The sequence below is a fragment of the Cervus elaphus genome, chromosome 6 (assembly GCF_910594005.1).
Source record: "Cervus elaphus chromosome 6, mCerEla1.1, whole genome shotgun sequence".
Lineage (NCBI taxonomy): Eukaryota > Metazoa > Chordata > Mammalia > Artiodactyla > Cervidae > Cervus > Cervus elaphus.
Window position 1 is genome coordinate 30296772 of NC_057820.1, and position 22752 is coordinate 30319523.

General features: G+C 37.9%; 1 protein-coding gene across 1 annotated transcript in view; it reads left to right on the top strand.

Annotated features, from left to right (window-relative positions):
- Positions 1-280: 280 nt before the first annotated feature.
- CSN2 (casein beta) overlaps positions 281-22752 on the top strand; it is a 120156-nt gene continuing 97684 nt past the window's right edge. Inside the window, exon 1 of the mRNA XM_043906556.1 lies at positions 281-309. The gene's annotated coding sequence lies outside the window, so the exon portion shown is untranslated. The remainder of the gene's footprint in view (positions 310-22752) is intronic.

The window sequence follows — 22752 nt, forward strand, 5'->3', positions numbered from 1 at the left end:
TGAGAGATGTGATTAAGTTTAGAGTTCAAAAATGGAGAGGTTATACTGTATTACCTAGGTGGGCCCTGAATGCATTCTTTAGTTGTGTCCGACTCTTTGTGATCCCACGGATTGTAGCCTGCGAATCTCCTCTGTCTGTTGATTTTTCCAGGCAAGAATACTGAAGTGAGTTGACATTTCCTCCTCCAGGGGATCTTCCTGACCCAGGAACTGAACTTGTGTTTCCTGCGTCTCCTGAATTGGCAGGCAGATTCTTTGCCATTGAGCCACCTGGGAAGCCCCAAGTGCAATCACATATACCTTTTAAAGGTAAGATTTGAAAACATACATGGGAGAAAATACTGTAAAAAATAATCACACAGAGACTTGATGCTTTATTCCTTGAAGATTGGAATGATGCAGCCACAAGTTAAGAGATGCTGATAGCTACAGAAAGAAACTGGGAGGGTCACAGCTTCCCAAAAGCCTATCAAGGCACCATTGACCCTGTGACATATTAATTTTAGCCCAGTCAACTTGATTTTGGACTTCCTGAAATGTGAGGGAATGAATTATTATTTATTTAAGCCACCGACTTTGTAATTTGTTGCAATAACCAAAAGAAATTAGCACACTTATCATGCTTAACTTCAGGTTAGTTTGTATTTTCTAATTTCCAGTAAAGTTCTAATTCCATGTTTCCTTGGTATGCTTTCTCATTCTGCCTCTGATACATTTCAGCTGTGTAATCTTGGCAAATCATTTATCTTCTCTGTTATTCAGTTGCCTAAGATTTAAGTGGGAATAACTGTATATATTTGCAGGGTTATTATAAGGGCTTAATAAACTTATATTGTTAGAAGCTTAGAACAGTGCTTAGCACTGCAAAGTACTATGTAAATTGATGTTAGATAAATGTTTAAAAAGCAGGTGAAACATTTTAGGGGAAGGGAAATGGGGAGATAGCCATGGAATGATGCTTGTCTCCTTTTTATGTTTTGCTGAAAGTTTTACTTTTGTTTTAGGTTCAAAGGATTTGTTAACTAAAGAAACCACTCATCACACACAATAAGCAATTTTAATATTTAATAGAAGATTATTGGGCTTAATTTAAATACACAGTCATTACAAGTAAAGAAACAGATGCAATAGAGAAAAGTAGCAGCACATACATCACCAAATGGAGCCGAACGACATCCAGAGTTAAATAGCACTGGGAAGTCCCTTGTTAGCAGCAATCTGAAGTCCCAGTTGGGAAAGGGTCCCAGGCAGTGCATCCATCCCATGGGTGAGACTTCAGATGGCAATTTCAAGGGCTCCCACTTATTATCCCAGGCCACAAAGTGATGTCTTTACCAGACTGTGCACAAAAATGCAGCTCTGGTTTTACTTTAATCTTTTTAAAATACTATGTTTCACTCTGTAAGTCAAAGGATTTCATTAGATCCCTGGGGCATTGGCCAGACCCTCAGGGACTCAAGAATTTCAAGACCCATTCCCTTTCTTATCTAAGGTACCACTTGACTTTCTGTGCTTACAGACAGGCATGGAAACCAGACAGTGTTCAAACAGGTCAGAAGCAAGTCAGCTCTCCTACTTCTGAAACTTGAACAAGACTTCCTCCATTTTAATTTCCCTAACAAACTACTTTCTGTTTACTTTCAGAAGACACAAATTGGAAACAAAAAATAAAAAATTCTATCTGTGTTATATTTTTTATATAGGGTTTATTCAAAAGAAAAGCACATATTGCCAACAGATGTTTAAATCCCTGACAATTATTATTTACATAGTTAAGAAGTAACCTTTTAAAATTGTGAATTGGAAAAAAAAATACACCATAAATATCATTTCTATATAAATTAAATCCAATGAAAAAATATCACAAACAAACCTATATGGTGAGACTGATTATTTAAGTGTTTTTTATTGAAATGTATTTTTAATATAACAATGGTAATCTTTGAAAAGAAAATAATTTTTTTTAGCTTTCACTGATTCTTGTTCCAATTATTCCTGAAAAAGAAAGACAACATATTAGTTTTGTATAAAAGTTATCAAATGACTATAGAAAATTCCTCTCGTTGCGTTATGATTTTAACATTAAGGGACTATATTGAATGGTTATCTACAAATCCATGCTACTATTAGAAGTCACATTTAAGAGAATCACGTTTGTTTTCCTCTATCTTCTTACAGCTATTACGCATTCTCATAAAAATTTAAAAATGCAATGTTAATTCAATGTTATGATTTATTTGCATGCATGCATATATTATATAGAACATTTTGTGTGGAAGTGTTGGGATCAGATCACCAGTCTCCTGATACTGAATGACTTGAAGTAGAATTCCTTCTCTGTCTTATAAAACTTTTCTAGAAAAGTAGTACTGTTTCTCTTACCTGTTATGAATTGTCATTAATATAGTAAGGAAAGAAATATAAATGTTTACTGAAAATATGAAAGTATTAAATTTTGGAATATCTTGAACTAATTCACTAATAAATACTCTTTTATCTTATATAATGGTAAAATAAAAACCTCAAAGAATATGACAGTAGAAAAGGTTTAACTCAACATTTAAGCCTTTTAATTTGTTTTGTAATAGCTGCTGTTAAGAGGCATCACCAACAATAGGGAAGTGAAGTTGCTCAGTCGTGTCCAACTCTTTGCAACCACATGGACTGTAGCCTACGAGGATCAACTGTCCATGGGATTTTCCAAGCAAGAGTACTGGAGTGGGTTGCCATTTCCTTCTCCAGGGGATCTTCCTGACCCAGGGATTGAACCTGGCTCTCCCACATTGTAGGCAGATGCTTTACCGTCTGAGCCACCAGGGAAGTCCTACCAACAGTAGTAAAAGCTATCAAATTATGTCTTCAATTCTACTGTAAGCACTGATGTCGTCTCAGCAGAAATCCTGATGTGGTTAACAGTCAAATAAAGCCTTGCTATTTTCCTGTCTAGCTAATATTTATAACAGTCAAATTGGAAAAGATTTATGAAAGGATAAAGGAATGAGGTCACAATAAAGGATAGAAATGGTATGGACCTAACAGGAGCAGAAGATATTAAGAAGCAGTGGCAAGAATACTCAGAATAACTATACAAAAAAGATCTTAATGACCCAGATAACCATGATGGTCTGATCACTCACCAAGAGCCAGACATCGTGGAGTGTGAAGTCAAGTGGACCTTAGGAAGCATCACTACAAACAAGGCTAGTGGAGGTGATGGAATTCCAGCTGAGCTATTTCAAGTCCTAAAAGATGATGCTGTGACAGTGTTACACTCAATATGCCAGCAAATTTGGAAGACTCAGCAGTGGCCACAGGACTGGAAAAGGTCAGTTTTCATTCCAATCCTAAAGAAAGGCAATACCAAAGAATGTTCGAATTACCACGTAATTGCACTCATCTGATACTCTAGCGAAGTAATGCTGAAAATTCTCCAAGTTAGGCTTCAACAGTACATGAACTGGGAAGTTTCAGATGTTCAAGCTGGATTTAGAAAAGGCAGAGGAATCAGAGATCAAATTGAAAAGATGTGCTGGATAATCAAAAAAGCAAGAGAGTTCCAGAAAAACATCTATTTCTGCTTTATTGACTATGCCAAAGCCTTTGACTGCGTGAATCATCACACACTGTGGAAAATTCTTAAAGATATGGGAATACCAGACCACCTGACCTGCCTCCTGAGAAATCTGCATGCAGGTCAAGAAGCAACAGTTAGAACTGGACATGGAACAACAGACTGGTTCCAAATTGGGAAAGAAGTACGTCAAGGCAGAGTACATCATGCAAAATGCTGGGCTGGATGAAGCACAAGCTGGAATCAAGATTTCCAGGAGAAATATCAATAACCTCAGATAAGCAGATGACACCACCCTTATGGCAGAAAGTGAAGAGGAACTAAGGAATCTCTTGATGAAAGTGAAAAAGGAGAGTGAAAAAGCTGGCTTAAAACTCAAAATTCAAAAACTAAGATCATGACATCCAGTCCCATCGCTTGATGGCAAATAGATGGGAAACAATGGAAAGAGTGACAGAATTTATTTTCTTGGGCTCCAAAATCACTGCAGATGTTGATTGCAGCCATGAAGTTAAAAGATGCTTGCTCCTTGGAAGAAAATTTATGACAAACCTAGACAGCATTTAAAAGGCGGAGACATTGCTGACAAATGTCCATCTAGTCAAAGTTATGATTTTTCCAATAGTCATGTATGGATGTGAGAGTAAGACCATAAAGAAAGCTGAGTTGCTGAAGAATTGATGCTTTTAAACTGTGGTGTTGGAGCAGACACTTGAGAGTCCTTTGTACTGCAAGGAGATCCAACCAGTCCATCCTAAAGATCAGCCCTGAGTGTTCGTTGGAAGGACTGATGTTGAAGCTGAAACTCCAGTACTTTGGCCTCCTGATGTGAAGAGCTGACTTATTTGAAAAGACCCTAATGCTGGGAAAGATTGAAGGTGGGAGGAGAAGGGGACATCAGAGGATGAGATGGTTGGATGGCATCACCAACTCAATGGACAAGAGTTTGGGTAAACTTTGAGAGTTGGTGATGGACAGGGAGGCCTGGCATGCTGCAGTCCATGTGGTTGAAAAGAGTCGGACATGACTGAACGATTGAACTGAACTGAACTGATACTGCTATCAGACTTAGCTTTTGGAAATAAAGAACTGGTCAAATTATGTAATGAGGGTCCTTAATAAATTCCTTTGCATATAGGAAACAGCCTAATACATTTAGCAGTTTTCAAGGCCCACTTTTCTGAAGTCTTATTTCTTTTTACCCATACTTTCTAAAATATCTCTTTATCTCCACGTGAGTCAGGAACCATAAGTATGTATATAGACTGATGGAAGGAGAGTACTTTGTGTCAAACATACTAAAGGAACATGTTAATATGTAGAGCATTGGAGCAGCAGGATGGCTCTTTAAACTTCTGGGGAGCAGTTCCATGCAACCATTTAACTTGATCCTGATCTCTATCAGGAATAAGGGTACAAGAAGCAAAGTTTTACCTCCTTCTAGCAAACAACTACTAGGAGTATTCAATTAGTGGCAATACACTTTAGAAATTATTCACTGTTGAGTTTAAGCTCTCATTTGTCTTTAGCCTGTGCCCAGGTTTCAGAGTATCTTCCATGTACTTTGGAATCGTTCTTTTCCTTTTTTAAAATAGCCACAGCTCTAAAACTTAGGGACAAAGGGATTCTATTTTTCTTTTTTAAATCATCATTTTTAAGAAAATTTAGAGGACTATAGTTTTGGTTAAAATAAGTAACAGAAACTGAATATACCCTCTTGTCTGAAATGAATTTAAAAAATACCAAAATATGAGAAGCAACTATTTCTGAAGATCTGAATATCAATTTATGAAGAACAGCAATCCCTAAGAGAAAAGAAGCAGCGGAAATGAACCCTATGATTGTCTTAGCTTACTGCTAGCATTGTTTCGAGGCCTTAGTGAAGGGAGCTGGAGCTGGGAGTCTAGGGAGACCAAGATAGCTAAAATTTACAGGGCAGAGAATCTGAAGGAAAGAGGAGGACAAAAACATAGATACAAAGATTGAAAGAGGTTATCCTATGCTTATAGCAGTGTTATTTACAATAGCCAAGATATGGAAGCAAGGTACAAGTTCATCAATAGATGAACAAATATGGAAGGTGTGATTTCACATATATATATACATATATATATGTATATACACACACACACTAATATATATATATATATATTAATATTCCATTGTATATATACAATGGAATATTAGTCAGCCATGGACTATAGCCCATCAGGCTCCTCTGTCCATGGAATTCTCCAGGCAAAAATACTGGAGTGGATTGCCATTCCCTCCATATATATACCAATATATACAAATATTAATCAGCTATAACAAAGAATGAACTTTTGCCATTTGCAACAACGTGAATGGGCCTAGGAGTATTATGCTTAGTGAAATCAGTCAGACAGAGAAAGACAGTCTCTGTGTTATCAACTTATATGTGGAATCTAAAAATTAAAACAAAATACTGTATATAACAAAACAGAAAAAGACAATTATGGAGCACAAAATAGTGGTTATCAGTGGGGAGAAGGAAGGTGGGAGGGACAAGATAGTGGTTTGGGATTAGGAGATACAAACTACTATGTATAAAATAGATAAGCAACAAGAATATACTGTACCACACAGGGCAAAATAGTCAATGTTTTGTAATAACTTTACGTGGAATACAATCTTTAAAAATAACAAATCACAATGATGTATACCTAAAACTAATATAATATTGTAAATCAAATATAAGTCAATATAAATAAATAAATAGATTGTCCTAAGATATGATGATACTACCTCAGGTCAGGTCAGGAGCCATCTGAAAAGATGAAATGAAAAAACATCTAGTGCTCAAAATGGCACAGTATCTGGCAGGAAAAAACATTTTTATCACATATGGGTGCTAAGTCACTTCAGTTGTGTCTGACTCTTTGCAATCCTATGGACTGTAGCCTGCCAGGCTCCCGGTACATGAGGTTCTCCAGGCAAGAATACTGGAGTGGGTTGCTAGGCCCTGCTCCAGGGGATCTTCCTGACCCAGGGATTGAACCTGAATCTCTTATGTCTCCTGCTTTGGCAGGCAGGTTCCTTAACACTGGAACCACCTGGGAAGCTCTTGATCACACAGCCAGAGTAAAAAAAGCTTAGTTTTCACAGGTCATATGGCTGAGCACTCAGAATGATTTGATCTCTGCAATGGGAAAAATTATCCTTAGATCAAAATGTTTCTCCATTCCTGTTTACTAAAGGTGAAAATCATAGCAACCTAATGACATCCTAGAATAAATTATTTCCCTCAATATCAGAAGCAAGGCAAGGCTGTCCATCTAATCAGTTTTTATTGAATATTGAACTAAGCAATTTAAGACAGTACTGTATGCAATATATAACTGGATATAAATAAATGGTATAGATGGTATTCATCTTGGAAGTTAAAATGTTCATCAACAAATGAATGAGTAAAAATTATGATATATCCATATAATCTAACACAACTTTGCAAAAAAAGTGACTGAACTATTGATATGCATAACTACATGGATAAATCTCAGAATAATTATGCTGAGTGAAAGAAACCAGGCATAAAAGAGTATATACAGTATGATTCTGCTTATATAGCATCCTGGAAATTGTGAATGAATCTGTACCAACAGAAAGTACAACAAGAACAGGAAAAAGGGGAGTGTGTGAATATTTAAAACAAACAAACAATAATGAAAAAATAACCAGTAGGATACCTCTGGCTATTGTGAATATAGTCTTATCTTGGTGTTTTTTTCATTGCTCTTCTTCAGTCACTAAGTTGTATCAGACTCTTTGCAACCTCATGAACTGCAGCAAGTCAGTCTTTCCCTTTCCTTTACTATCTCTCTGAGTTTGTTCAAGCTCATGTTCATTGATTGAGTCAGTGATGCCAACAAACCATGGGTGTATATACATGCCCAAACTTATCAGAGTATACATGTTTAGTATTGGTAGTTTGTTGTATATCCTATCTCAACAAAGCTGTTCAAAATATCTGAGTGGATATATGTTTGTTTATGGAGAGACTGTTTCTTTCCTGCTACTGTAAATCTCATGCATCACAGGACTAAGACTGAGGCCACTTACCTGGTCAAAAGAAATAGAGGAGTGAGGTTCTAGGCCAACATGGGCAGCTGCTGCAGGCTCGGCTTCATCAGGCTCTGTCATAGTAAGTGGATGGATATCTGGGAGAGTAGGTGGGGGTGTAGTAGGTGGGACAAGAATCTCAACTATATATGTATTGTCTGCAGAAGGTGCAGCTTCATTAGGTGGGTAAAAAGGTCCCATAGGTCTACTTGAGGCAGGAACAAGGCGGAAAACTCCAGTAGGAGGAAGTTGACGGGGAAAAGGAGATATGGGAAGACTAGCAATACTGTAGAGGGGAGCTCCAAGAGCAGTGAAAACCAGGGGATTTGAGGGTACTGCTGTATTGGGATCAGGATTCACAGGGTAATTGGGGAAGTTAGTCTTTGTAAGATAGACAGGAGGAGTGTAATCACTGTCTGGCATGGGATAAGGAATACTTGCAGATGGGTTAACTGGGTAAGAAATACTTGCAGATGGGTTAACTGGGTAAGGACTGCCTATGTTGTCACTGTAATCCTAAAGGAGAGCAAAGTAGTCAATTAAAAATGATTACCTCCATCCTATCTCTATATTACTTATGATTGTGATGACATTTAATGGGTAAATATTATATTATATCATCATTTGGGCTTATCACATAATCCCCAGGGACTAAAGACTTTGCAATATAACTTCTCAATGAATGTAGATTGTTCCTCAGTGGTTTGGGGATACTTTGTCTTTCTTGATGTATTTTCAAGAACTTTTTAGAAGTATCAAATGAATGCCTACTCTGTGCTGTCCACCTGCATAGAACAGACAAGGTTTCTTTGCTTGTGCCAGGGTTGTTTTCTCTCAGGTAGGAAGCTTCTTCATTAAAATTTAATACTGTGCATAATGTTATTTCCAATTTTAGGGTAGTTTCCTGAATTACTGAGTTAAAATACTTGCTCCTGGATCATGAAGGTAAGATGCATGATACACAAACAATAGACATTCCAGAATGTTCACAGAGACAGACACAGTGATTCATAGTGTGATCAGGGAGTTCTAATTCTTATGATTAAAATCTTAACTCTTGTAAGAAATTAAAAGTAGTATCTCATATTGTTTTCATTTTTAAATTATTTTCTATTCCTTTGCCATATGTCTAATGGTATTTGGTTAAAACTGTACCCATCTGGATCATGTGTCTTGGCCTTTCCTTGACAGATTGTTGTGTTGATCTACTGCATACTTGTGGGTAGATATAAGTATTATTTTCTTAGCACTCTCCTGTCATCAGAATTGAGGCAAAAATGACAAAGAACTAAAAAAGAAAATTCTAATGGCAGTGAACTGATGAATGTCTTGGTGTGCTACATAGGGATAATTTGAGTATTTGCTGTACAGAAATCACCTAACACTTTGGGACATACTCCTCCTGCTAGTAATTCCTAGATCATGTTTTCTTCTGCTATCCTTTCATATAGGCAAAATCTTCTCAGATTCATCACTTATTTTGTTGAAGTAAACTCAGTACAATATTGTCATAAAATCTTGTCAAAGCGTGAGGAGAAAACCTGGGCATAGCAAAACTTATATCCACTATAAAGGGTGTATACTTGCTTAATGCTTCTGTTCATTGAAAAGAAAGAAAATTCTTACAGTAAATATGTTGAGCACAAACATATGTATACTTCATAAACATTTTTCTATCAAATATGAGTTTAATAGGATTAATATTTTAACAGCAACAGTATTCACAAAATTGCATACTAAAAATCAGAGAGTTTTAAAATGTAAAATATACTTCAAGGTAGAAACAAATACATTTATGTGTATGTTAGTCGCTCAGTCATGTCCAACTGTTTGCAATCCCATGGACCATAGCCCGTCAGGCTCCTCTGTCCATGGATTTCTCTAGGCAAGAATACTGGAGTGGGTTTCCATTTCCTCTAAAATACATTTATACATAGATGAAAAAAAAAAAAGTTTTACCTCATCAATAAAGTGGAAGCATTTCTAAAACAAAGGAAAAAGTTAATTCACTATGGTTATTCATTATGGAGTTCCACAGAGATAAGAAAGGAGAGATAAGAAAGACTTAAGTGAAAAATTCAAATAAATACAGGAAAACAGTAGAATGGGAAAGACTAGAGATCTCTTCAAGAAAATTGGAGATATCAAGGGAATATTTCATGCAAATATGGGCACAATAAAGGACAGAAGCAGCAAGGACCTAAGAGAAGCTGAAGAGACTAAGAAGAGATGGCAAGAATACACAGAAAACTATACAAAAAAAGTCTTCATGACCCTGATAACCATGATGGTGTGCTCACTTACCTAAAGCCAGACACACCAAAGTGTGAAGTTAAGGGGTTCTTAGGAATAATTAGTAAGAAAAAAGGTAGAGGAGGTGATGGAATTTCAGCTGAGCTATTGCAAGTCCTAAAAGATGCTGTGAAAGTGCTGCACTCAATATACCAGCAAATTTGAAAGGCTCAGCAGTGGCCACAAGACTGGAAAAGTTCAGTTTTCATTCCACTACCAAAGAAAGGCAATACCAAAGAATGTTCTTCAAACTACTATGTAATTGTGCTTATTTCATATGCTAGCAAGATAATGCTCAAAATCCTTCAAGCTAAGCTTCAATAGTATGTGAACTAAGAACTTTTAGATGTACAAGCTGGATTTAGAAAAAGCACAGGAACCAGGAATCAAATTGCCATCTTCTGGATCATAGAAAAAGCAAGGCAATTCCAAAACAATGTCTGCTTTTGCTTTGTTGACTATGCTAAAGCTTTTGACTGTGTGGATCAGAGCAAACTGTGGAAAATTCTTAAAGAGATGGCAATACCAGACCACTTCACCTGTCTCCTGAGAAACTTTTATGCAGGTCAAGAAGCAACAGTTAGAACTGGGCATGGAACAGCGGACTGATTCAAAATTGGAAAAGGAGTATATCAAGGCTGTATATTGTCACCCTACTTATTTACCTTTAGGCAGAGTACATCATACGAAATGCCAGGATGGATGAAGCACAAGCTGGAATCAAGATTGCTGGGAAAAATATCAACAACTTCAGATGTGCAGATGATGCCACTATAAGAGCAGAAAGCAAAGAGGAACTAAAGAGCCTCTTGATTAATGTAAAAGAGGAGAGAGAAAAAGTTGGCTTAAAGCTCAACATTGAAAAAACTAAGATCGTGGCATCTGGTCCCGTCTGTTCATGGCAGATAGGTGGGGAAACAATAGTAACCGTGACAGACTTTATTTTCTTGGGCTACAAAATCACTGGATGGTGACTGTAGTCACAAAATTAATAGATGCTTGCTTCTTGGAAGAAAAGCTATGACCAACCTAGATACCATATTGGAGAGCAGAGACATCACTTTGCTGACAAAGGTTCATATAGTAAAAACTATGGTTTTTCCAGTATGCATGTATGGATGGGACAGTTGGACCATAAAGAAGGGTGAGAGTTGGAGAATTGATACTGTTGAATTGTGGTGTTGGAGAAGACTCTTGAGAGTCTCTTGGACTGCAAGTTGATCCAACCAGTTAATCCTTAAATTAACCCTGAATATTTACTGAAAGAACTGATGCTAAAACTGAAGCTCCAACACTTTGGCCGCCTGATGCAAAGAACCAACTCATTGAAAAAGACCCTGATGCTGGAAAAGACTGAAGGCAGGAGGAGAAGGGGGTAACATAGGATGAGATGGTTGGATGCCATCACCAACTCAATGGACATGAGTTTGAGCAAACTCTTTGAGATAGTGAAAGACAGAGAAGCCTGGAGTGCTGCAGTCCATGGGGTCATAAAGAGTCAGACATGACTTAGTGACTGAAAAACAGCAACTACATCAGACCTCCAGCAATGGGACTTCACTTTCAGAGGAAGCCTAATCCAGTTTTGTATAATTTGAAGATGTAAACTACTAAGATCATCTGCCTGGAATTCTGGTTCCATATAATATTATTCTCCCCCAACCCACTGCCTTTCTGAATTTACCTCTTTTCCTTGCTGCTTATTCATTTTCAGATTACACAACTTTTATTATTTTGGCATCTGAAAATTTCTTTTGAAAAGTTTGGTACAATAAACTACATTCTTATTAACATGTCTCTGAATCATTATCAACACTATAACTACAATATACAATTGTAGAATCGCTGTCTACAACTATTTGATGATTATACTATTACTACAATTTTATTTTATTTTATTTTATTTTTTTTTTATTGTATCATTTTGTTTTTATGAAATGAGCAGAATAGGCAAATCCATAGAAACAGAAAGTAGATTTGTCACTGCCAGGGGCCAGGAGAGGGATAAGTGGTGAGTGGCTGCTATTAAGTGCAGGGTTTCTCTTTGGGGTGATAAAAATGTTCTTAGATTAAATTGGTGGCCATAGTGGCTCAACTCTGTGAAAATACTAAAAGTCACTGAATTGTATACTTTATTTATTTTTTTTTTTTTTTAATTTTTTTATTAGTTGGAGGCTAATTACTTCACAACATTTCAGTGGGTTTTGTCATACATTGATATGAATCAGCCATAGATTTACACTTATTCCCCATCCCGATCCCCCCTCCCACCTCCCTCTTCACCCGACTCCTCTGGGTCTTCCCAGTGCACCAGGCCCGAGCACTTGTCTCATGCATCCCACCTGGGCTGGTGATCTGTTTCACCATAGATAGTATACATGCTGTTCTTTTGAAACATCCCACCCTCACATTCTCCCACAGAGTTCAAAAGTCTGTTCTGTATTTCTGTGTCTCTTTTTCTGTTTTGCATATAGGGTTATCATTACCATCTTTCTAAATTCCATATATATGTGTTAGTATGCTGTAATGTTCTTTATCTTTCTGGCTTACTTCACTCTGTATAATGGGCTCCAGTTTCATCCATCTCATTAGGACTGATTCAAATGAATTCTTTTTGACAGCTGAGTAATATTCCATGGTGTATATGTACCACAGCTTCCTTATCCATTCATCTGCTGATGGGCATCTAGGTTGCTTCCATGTCCTGGCTATTATAAACAGTGCTGCAATGAACATTGGGGTGCACGTGTCTCTTTCAGATCTGGTTTCCTCAGTGTGTATGCCCAAAAGTGGGATTGCTGGGTCATATGGCAGTTCTATTTCCAGTTTTTTAAGGAATCTCCACACTGTTTTCCATAGTGGCTGTACTAGTTTGCATTCCCACCAACAGTGTAAGAGGGTTCCCTTTTCTCCACACCCTCTCCAGCATTTATTGCTTGTAGTCTTTTGGATAGCAGCCATCCTGACTGGCGTGTAATGGTACCTCATTGTGGTTTTGATTTGCATTTCTCTAATAATGAGTGATGTTGAGCACCTTTTCATGTGTTTGTTAGCCATCTGTATGTCTTCTTTGGAGAAATGTCTGTTTAGTTCTTTGGCCCATTTTTTGATTGGGTCATTTATTTTTCTGGAATTGAGCTTCAGGAGTTGCTTGTATATTTTTGAGATTAATCCTTTGTCTGTTTCTTCGTTTGCTATTATTTTCTCCCAATCTGACGACTGTCTTTTCACCTTACTTATAGTTTCCTTTGTAGTGCAAAAGCTTTTAAGTTTCATTAGGTCCCATTTGTTTAGTTTTGCTTTTATTTCCAATATTCTGGGAGGTGGGTCATAGAGGATCCTGCTGTGATTCATGTCGGAGAGTGTTTTGCCTATGTTCTCTTCTAGGAGTTTTATAGTTTCTGGTCTTACATTTAGATCTTTAATCCATTTTGAGTTTATTTTTGTGTATGGTGTTAGAAAGTGTTCTAGTTTCATTCTTTTACAAGTGGTTGACCAGTTTTCCCAGCACCACTTGTTAAAGAGGTTGTCTTTTTTCCATTGTATATCCTTGCCTCCTTTGTCAAAGATAAGGTGTCCATAGGTTCGTGGATTTATCTCTGGGCTTTCTATTCTGTTCCATTGATCTATATTTCTGTCTTTGTGCCAGTACCATACTGTCTTGATGACTGTGGCTTTGTAGTAGAGTCTGAAGTCAGGCAGGTTGATTCCTCCAGTTCCATTCTTCTTTCTCAAGATTACTTTGGCTATTCGAGGTTTTTTGTATTTCCATACAAATTGTGAAATTCTTTGGTCTAGTTCTGTGAAAAATACCGTTGGTAGCTTGATAGGGATTGCATTGAATCTATAGATTGCTTTGGGTAGAATAGCCATTTTGACAATATTGATTCTTCCAATCCATGAACACGGTATGTTTCTCCATCTGTTTGTGTCCTCTTTGATTTCTTTCATCAGTGTTTTATAGTTTTCTATGTATAGGTCTTTTGTTTCTTTAGGTAGATATACTCCTAAGTATTTTATTCTTTTTGTTGCAATGGTGAATGGTATTGTTTCCTTAATTTCTCGTTCTGTTTTTTCATTATTAGTATATAGGAATGCAAGGGATTTCTGTGTGTTAATTTTATATCCTGCAACTTTACTATATTCATTGATTAGTTCTAGTAATTTTCTGGTAGAGTCTTTAGGGTTTTCTATGTAGAGGATCATGTCATCTGCAAACAGTGAGAGTTTCACTTCTTCTTTTCCTATCTGGATTCCTTTTACTTCTTTTTCTGCTCTGATTGCTGTGGCCAAAACTTCCAACACTATGTTGAACAGTAGTGGTGACAGTGGGCACCCTTGTCTTGTTCCTGATTTCAGGGGGAATGCTTTCAATTTTTCACCATTGAGGGTGATGCTTGCTGTGGGTTTGTCATATATGGCTTTTATAATGTTGAGGTATGTTCCTTCTATTCCTGCTTTTTGGAGAGTTTTAATCATAAATGAGTGTTGAATTTTGTCAAAGGCTTTCTCTGCATCTATTGAGATAATCATATGGTTTTTATCTTTCAATTTGTTAATGTGGTGTATTACGTTGATTGATTTGCGGATATTGAAGAATCCTTGCATTCCTGGGATAAAGCCCACTTGGTCGTGGTGTATGATTTTTTTAATATGTTGTTGGATTCTGTTTGCTAGAATTTTGTTAAGGATTTTTGCATCTATGTTCATCAGTGATATTGGCCTGTAGTTTTCTTTTTTTGTGGCATCTTTGTCTGGTTTTGGAATTAGGGTGATGGTGGCCTCATAGAATGAGTTTGGAAGTTTACCTTCTTCTGCAATTTTCTGGAAGAGTTTGAGTAAGGTAGGTGTTAGCTCTTCTCTAAATTTTTGGTAGAATTCAGCTGTGAAGCCATCTGGTCCTGGGCTTTTGTTTGCTGGAAGATTTTTGATTACACTTTCGATTTCCTTGCCTGTGATGGGTCTGTTAAGATCTTCTATTTCTTCCTGGTTCAGTTTTGGAAAGTTATACTTTTCTAAGAATTTGTCCATTTCTTCCAGGTTGTCCATTTTATTGGCATAGAGCTGCTGGTAGTAGTCTCTTATGATCCTTTGTATTTCAGTGTTGTCTGTTGTGATCTCTCCATTTTCATTTCTAATTTTGTTAATTTGGTTCTTCTCTCTTTGCTTCTTAATGAGTCTTGCTAATGGTTTGTCAATTTTGTTTATTTTTTCAAAAAACCAGCTTTTAGCTTTGTTGATTTTTGCTATGGTCTCTTTAGTTTCTTTTGCATTTATTTCTGCCCTGATTTTTAAGATTTCTTTCCTTCTGCTAACTCTGGGGTTCTTCATTTCTTCCTTCTCTAATTGCTTTAGGTGTAGAGTTAGGTTATTTATTTGGCTTTTTTCTTGTTTCTTGATGTAAGCCTGTAATGCTATGAACTTTCCCCTTAGCACTGCTTTTACAGTGTCCCATAGGTTTTGGGTTGTTGTGTTTTCATTTTCATTCATTTCTATACATATTTTGATTTCTTTTTTGATTTCTGCTATGATTTGTTGGTTATTCAGAAGTGTGTTATTTAGCCTCCATGTGTTTGAATTTTTAACAATTTTTTTCCTGTAATTGAGATCTAATCTTACTGCACTGTGGTCAGAAAAGATGACTGGAATGATTTCAATTTTTTTGAATTTTCCAAGACCAGATTTATGGCCCAGGATGTGATCTATTCTGGAGAAGGTTCCATGTGCACTTGAGAAAAAGGTGAAGTTGATTGTTTTGGGGTGAAATGTCCTATAGATATCAATTAGGTCTAGCTGGTCCATTGTGTCATTTAAAGTTTGTGTTTCCTTGTTAATTTTCTGTGTAGTTGATCTATCCATAGTTGTGAGTGGGGTATTAAAGTCTCCCACTATTATTGTGTTACTATTAATTTCCTCTTTCATACTCGTTAGTGTTTGCCGTACATATTGCGGTGCTCCTATGTTGGGTGCATATATATTTATAATTGTTATATCTTCTTCTTGGATTGATCCTTTGATCATTATGTAGTGTCCTTCTTTGTCTCTTTTCACAGCTTTTATTTGAAAGTCTATTTTATCTGATATGAGTATTGCGACTCCTGCTTTCTTTTGGTCTCCGTTTGCATGAAATATTTTTTTCCAGCCCTTCACTTTCAGTCTGTATGTGTCTCTTGTTTTGAGGTGGGTCTCTTGTAGACAGCATATATAGGGGTCTTGTTTTTGTATCCATTCAGCCAATCTTTGTCTTTTGGTTGGGGCATTCAACCCATTTACATTTAAGGTAATTATTGATAGGTGTGGTCCCGTTGCCATTTACTTTGTTGTTTTGGGTTCACGTTTATACAACCTTTCTGCATTTCCTGTCTAGAGAAGATCCTTTAGCATTTGTTGAAGAGCTGGTTTGGTAGTGCTGAATTCTCTCAGCTTTTGCTTATCTGTAAAGCTTTTGAGTTCTCCTTCATATCTGAATGAGATCCTTGCTGGATACAGTAATCTAGGTTGTAGGTTATTCTCTTTCATTACTTTCAGTACGTCCTGCCATTCCCTTCTGGCCTGGAGGGTTTCTATTGATAGATCAGCTGTTATCCTTATGGGAATCCCTTTGTGTGTTATTTGTTGTTTTTCCCTTGCTGCTTTTAATATTTGTTCTTTGTGTTTGATCTTTGTTAGTTTGATTAATATGTGTCTTGGGGTGTTTCGCCTTGGGTTTATCCTGTTTGGAACTCTCTGGGTTTCTTGGACTTGGGTGGCTATTTCCTTCCCCATTTTAGGGAAGTTTTCAGCTATTATCTCCTCGAGTATTTTCTCATGGCCTTTCTTTTTGTCTTCTTCTTCTGGAACTCCTATGATTCGAATGTTGGGGCGTTTCACATTGTCCCAGAGGTCCCTGAGGTTGTCCTCATTTCTTTTGATCCTTTTTTCTTTTTTCCTCTCTGCTTCATTTATTTCCACCATTTTATCTTCTATTTCACTTATCCTATCTTCTGCCTCCGTTATTCTACTCTTGGTTCCCTCCAAAGTGTTTTTGATCTCATTCATTGCATTATTCATTTTTAATTGACTCTTTTTTATTTCTTCTAGGTCTTTATTAAACAATTCTTGTATCTTTTCAATCTTTGTTTCCAAGCTATTTATCTGTAACTCCATTTTGTTTTCAAGATTTTGGATCATTTTTATTATCATTATTCTAAATTCTTTTTCAGGTAGATTCCCTATCTCCTCCTCTTTTGTTTGACTTGGTGGGCATTTTTCTTGTTCCTTTACCTGTTGGGTATTTCTTTGCCTTTTCATCTTGTTTAGATTGCTGTGTCTGGAGTGGACTTTCTGTATTCTGGAGGTCTGTGGTTCCTTTTTATTGTGGAGGATTTACCCAGTGGGTGGGGTTGGACGTTTGGCTTGTCAAGGTTTCCTGGTTAGGGAAGCTTGCGTCAGTGTACTGGTGCGTGGAACTTGATTTCTTCTCTTTGGAGAGCAATGGAGTGCCCAGTAATGAGTTTTGAGTTGGGTCTATGTGTTAGGTGTGACCTTGGGTAGCCTGTATGTTGACATTCAGGGCTATGTTCCTGTGTTGCTGGAGAATTTGCGTGGTATGTCTTGCTCTAAAACTTATTGGCTCTTGGGTGGTGGTTGGTTTCAGTGTAGGTATGGAGGCTTTTGGACGGTCACTTATCACTTAAAGTTCCATGTAGTCAGGAGTTTTCTGGTGTTCTCAGGTTTTGGGCTTGAGTTTCCTGCCTCTGGATTTCAGTTTTATTCTTCCTGTAGTCTCAGGACTTCTCCAACTATACAGCTCTGATAATTAAACTTCTAGGTTAATGGCGAAAAGATTCTCCCCCGTTAGGGACACCCAGGGAGGTTCACAGAGTTACATGAACAGGAGAAAAGGGAGGAGGGAGATAGAGATGAGTAGGAGGAGAAAAAGGGGGACTCAAGAGGAGAGAGACAGATCTACGCAGCTGTCTGTTCCCAGAGTGTTCTCGTATCTCAGACACCTACAAGGATTCACAGAATTGGATGGGGAAGAGAAGGGGAAAAGAGGAAATAGAGGTGTTCTGAGGTAGAAAACAGAGAGTCAAGATTGGGAGGGAATAATCTTCGGTTTTAAGATAGGGCTTCTCTTTTTTTTTTTTTTTTGTAAGGTTATAGTGTAGTGAAGATGAAAATGAAGAGTAGTAGAGGAGTACTAGAGGACTTTAAAAGAAATAAGAGAAAAAGAAAAATAGAAAATAGAAGAGAAAAAGGAAAGAAAAAAAAAAGAAGAAAAAGGAGAAGAAAAAAAAAGAAAAAGAAAAAAAAAAAAAAAGAAAGAAAAAAAAAAATTTTTTTTTTCCCCTAATTAAAAAAATCGTAAAAATCTATGAAAATGAAAGTTAAGGAGTAATGGGGGAGTAATAGGGAATTTTAAAGGAAAATAAAAGAGAAAAAATAAAAAAGAAAAATATAAAAAGAAAAAAAAATTTTTTTTTTTTTTCCTTACTTAGAAAAAACAGAAAAATAAAAAAAAAGTAAAAATATGTCTAGGAATTTCTCTGGAGCTGCTGCGGTCAGTGTGGGTTCGGCTCAGTTTCAGATAGCTCCTCGTTCCAGCTTGCACTTCTCGATATCTACAGGGCCCTTCCGGTGAAGTCGGTGTTTTCTTCAGGGATTTTAATCTGTTGCACCAGTCCCTTCTGAAGCGGTTCCCTTTGTTTATTTGGCTTCTGTTTGCCGGTCTCTTCAGAGGCTCATTTCCGCCCTGACACAGGCGGCCGGAGGCGGACTCTTATTCAGGTAGCTAGTTCCGTTGCGCTGCTGGGAGGGGCTGACGCTGCGGGGCGGGGCTGGCCCTGCGGGGGCGGGGCTGACGCTGCGGGGAGGGGCTGGCCCTGCGGGGGCGGGGCTGACGCTGCGGGGAGGGGCTGGCCCTGCGGGGGCGGGCTGGCGCTGCCGGAAGGGGCTGACGCTGCTTTCTCCGTCTGCGCTGCTCAGGCTTCCGGCTGTTCTATATGGAGCGCGCCCCGCGCTGCGCGAGGTTCCAGCCCTCGGGTGTTACACAAAAGCGCGGAAGGAAAAGCTGCGCCTGCTCTCTGTGCCTTCCCCGTCAGAGCGGTCTAGGCAGCCAGGGGCTTGGTGGGCGCGCTATCCCCAGGTGTGGCGCACCCACTCCCTTCCGCGGACCCAGTCTCAGTTTCCGCTGGCGCCAGGCGGGTGCGCGCGCCTTCCGCCCTCCGCGTCCCCAGCCCCAGTCCCCGCCCCGCGCCGGTCGGGTGCCTGCGCCCTGTGTCTCGCCGCGACCTTCCCCTCCCCCCTGCCTCCTGCCTCCGGCGGGGCTGGGCCGGTCCGCAGCCTGCGAGCTCTTCTCGGGACTTTCCCCGTCCCTTTGTTCTGCGAACGGCCGGCAGTGTGTTCCGGCCGGTCAATTTTCTCTCTCTCCTTTGGTCTCCCACAGTTCAAGTTGGCACCTCACAGAAGCTCCCCCCGATTGTCCTCAGGGCACTCAGGCCCGGACCCTAGCCCAAGCAAGGCCGCCTAAGACTCCCTTCCCGGGACGGGTCTCCGTCCTTAGCTCTTTTGTCTCACTTTTTATCTTTTATATTTTGTCCTACCTCCTTTCGAAGACAATGGTCTGCTTTTCTGGGCGCCTGATGACCTCAACTAGCGATCAGAAGTTGTTTTGTGAAGTTTGCTCTGCATTCGGTTATTCTTTTGATGAATTTGTAGGAGAGAAAGTGGTCTCCCGGTCCTACTCCTCCGCCATCTTGGCTATTACTACAATTTTAAAAGTCCGTTTACTTACCCTTGCAAAAGAAACATACATGAGGCAGGCCCAAAGGAGAAACTTCATGTTGGTTGACCCTATGAACATTAATATTATAAATTGATTGTTTCAGAAAACATACAATATATTGCATATTTTTCTTCTACAGAATAATAAAAGTGTCTATGGCTTTACTAGTCTGACTAGGAAGAATCTTCACAGAGAATTTGGTCACCTGTTCATCTACTGTCAGCATTACCTAATGTGAATGACATCAAAGCCAAATTTATCTTCATGGCAGATGTCTTTCAATGACTTGGATTTCTTGAAGTATTACTCTTTTCATGTCCTATTGATACTGACATGGCTTATTTCCTGATTTTGCATTTATTTTTGTTCTTTGTGTACAAGGAATTTCAGAGTCAGATATCTTTCCCATTTTTAGAACTCTATAGGGTGTTGTGGTGCCTCATCTAGGTGAACTTACTTCATGTCTGGCTTTATCTTTTTTTTCTAGCCTTATTTTTTCCTCATCAAACTCTTTTTAACTTTTCAAAAAATCCTGTTTTACCTATTTTGCAAGATGCCTTAAGTCTTCTAACATGGGTCATATTATAAATGAACAAGAAAAAGAAAAAAATTCACCAATCAAAGGAATCTTTCCCAAACTATTTAGAGTATCAAAATTTCCCTCTATTATATTTTAATGTTGTGTAAAGAAAATGAAAAATTTTAATTAGCTAAACAAAAAATATAATTAATTTATACCTAAAGGAGACAGTATTTTATTCCTTATTATAGTCTAATTATTTTTAAAGTAGCCTTTACCTCATTGTGGACTTCCCTGGTAGCTCAGTGGTAAATAACTAGCCTGCCAATGCAGGAGATGTGGGTTCAATCTCTGGGTCAGGGAAGATACCCTGGAGAAGGAAATGGCAATCCACTCCAGGATTCTTGCCTGGGAAATCCCAAGGGCTGGGCAGGCTAGTCTATGGGGTTGCAAAAAAGTCAGACATGACTTAGCAACTAAACAACAGTACCTCATTGTAGAGTCCTAAAGATTAACAATGAAAAGTTAACTATTGATTGTCTTTCTAAATCACTCCTGTACCCCTATCTGGGTTTTTGAAATAGGAAGATTTTATTGGCTGCAGTCAATTTCCAAAGACAAATTATATGGCAGTTGTCTAGTTTGCTATATCAATAGTTATCATATTGTCTAATAATTATTTGATAACTGACATATGATGAATAATTTAGAAGAACTTCTCCCTTACCTTACCATTATTTTTGGAACCTATCAATTTGATCATATGTTATAGCCAAAATCTATAAATAAAGATAAAATAAATTATGTTAGAAAATGCACATTTACATTTTTTGGTGTGCTTTTAAAAGAAATTCTACATTAGTTGTTTAAATAATATCAACTTAAATTATTATTGTATTATAGTCAGTTCAGTTCAGTTCAGCCTCTCAGTGCTGTCCGACTTTTTGTGACCCCATGAACTGCAGCACGCCAGGCATCCCTGTCCATTTCCAACTCCTGGAGCTTACTCAAACTCATGTCCATCAAGTCAGTGATGCCATCCAACCATCTCATCCTCTGTCATCCTCTTCTCCTGCCTTCAATCTTTCCCAGCATCAGGGTCTTTTCTAATGAGTCAATTCTTCGCATCAGGTGGCCAAAGTATTGGAGTTTCAGCTTCAGCATCAGTCTTTCCAATGAATATTCAGTGATTATTATTATCACTGAAATCATTTCACTGATATTATTTCAGGAAATCCAATGATTTCCTTTAGGATGGCTGGGTTAGATCATCTTGCAGAGATGTTTGTATCATATTTTAAATTAAATTTGACCTTTTTCTTAATATGACAACTATTAATTTGCTTAAATGCATTAACAATTCTCTTAAAGAGAAATAAATATTTCTTCTTCATAAAGAATGTAAAAATAAAATTTTTATTCCTTTCAGAAAAATTGATAGCTAGTAAAGGATAATAGAACTATAATTTTAGACTCCTTAAAATGAAAACTTGAGAAATGGAAAAGTCCCAGATGTATCAGCATTTAAAAATCTCACCAAGGTGTCATTGCCTCAATTCACTTATCTACCCATGTATCACTTGTGATTTATTATTTTAGAAATCTCCAAAAAGGAAAAACAACAACAACAAAGAACATTTATGACCCATTCAAGTAATGCTTTTTATCCTCTCTTTTCCTCAGATTTTATTTTTTCTTCAAATAGATTTAAAGTGAGAATGGCTTACTTGACCCCATTTTTCAATCCTTCAGAAGAACATGAGAATTCCTCAGTAGAAACCCATCCTTCTCAGGTTTATGTGAACTCTTAAGTCCAGTCTACACCTAGAGAAGACAAATTTTTCTTTGATACGTCTCCTCTCATGCAGCCTTGAAGTGAGAATATAAGTATTTGGTGGTTAGACTTACATAACACCCTGTATTACCAACCTCTCCAAACCAGGAAAGAACATAAATGTGCCATGCATTTAGACACTGATGGTGGTTTAGTCCCTAAGTCCTGTCCGACTCTAAGCAACCCCATGGACTGTAGCCCACCAGGCTTCCCTGGCATTACTAGAAGTGGGTTGCCATTTCCTCTTGCAGGCAACACACTCTATTAAAATTTATCTGAGACCCACTAGAGAATCTTAAAAAAAAGAAAAAAAACCTCTTTAAAAATGTGAGCATCTTAATAGAGTGTGTGTGCCGGGATGGGGATGTGGGGTACCAGTCTTGTCTTAATCTGGACAATGTGCCTCACTCCCTTTCCTCCAGGGGTGCTTATAAGAAATCCTTAATCTAATGTTTCTTCTTTTGTTTGAAATAAATCAGCATTAAAACTAAAAAAATAAAAACCTATCAATTTGGCTGATTTGAGTGTAAATTACTTGCTTATTTCAGAACCATAAAAATAAGGAAGTTTAAATGTAATTCCAAAACGCACTTTGCAAATATGTATTAGGTGTGTGCGTACTAAATCACATCAGTCGAGTCTGACTTTGTGTGACCCTACGAATTGTAGCCCGCCAGGCTCCTCTGTCC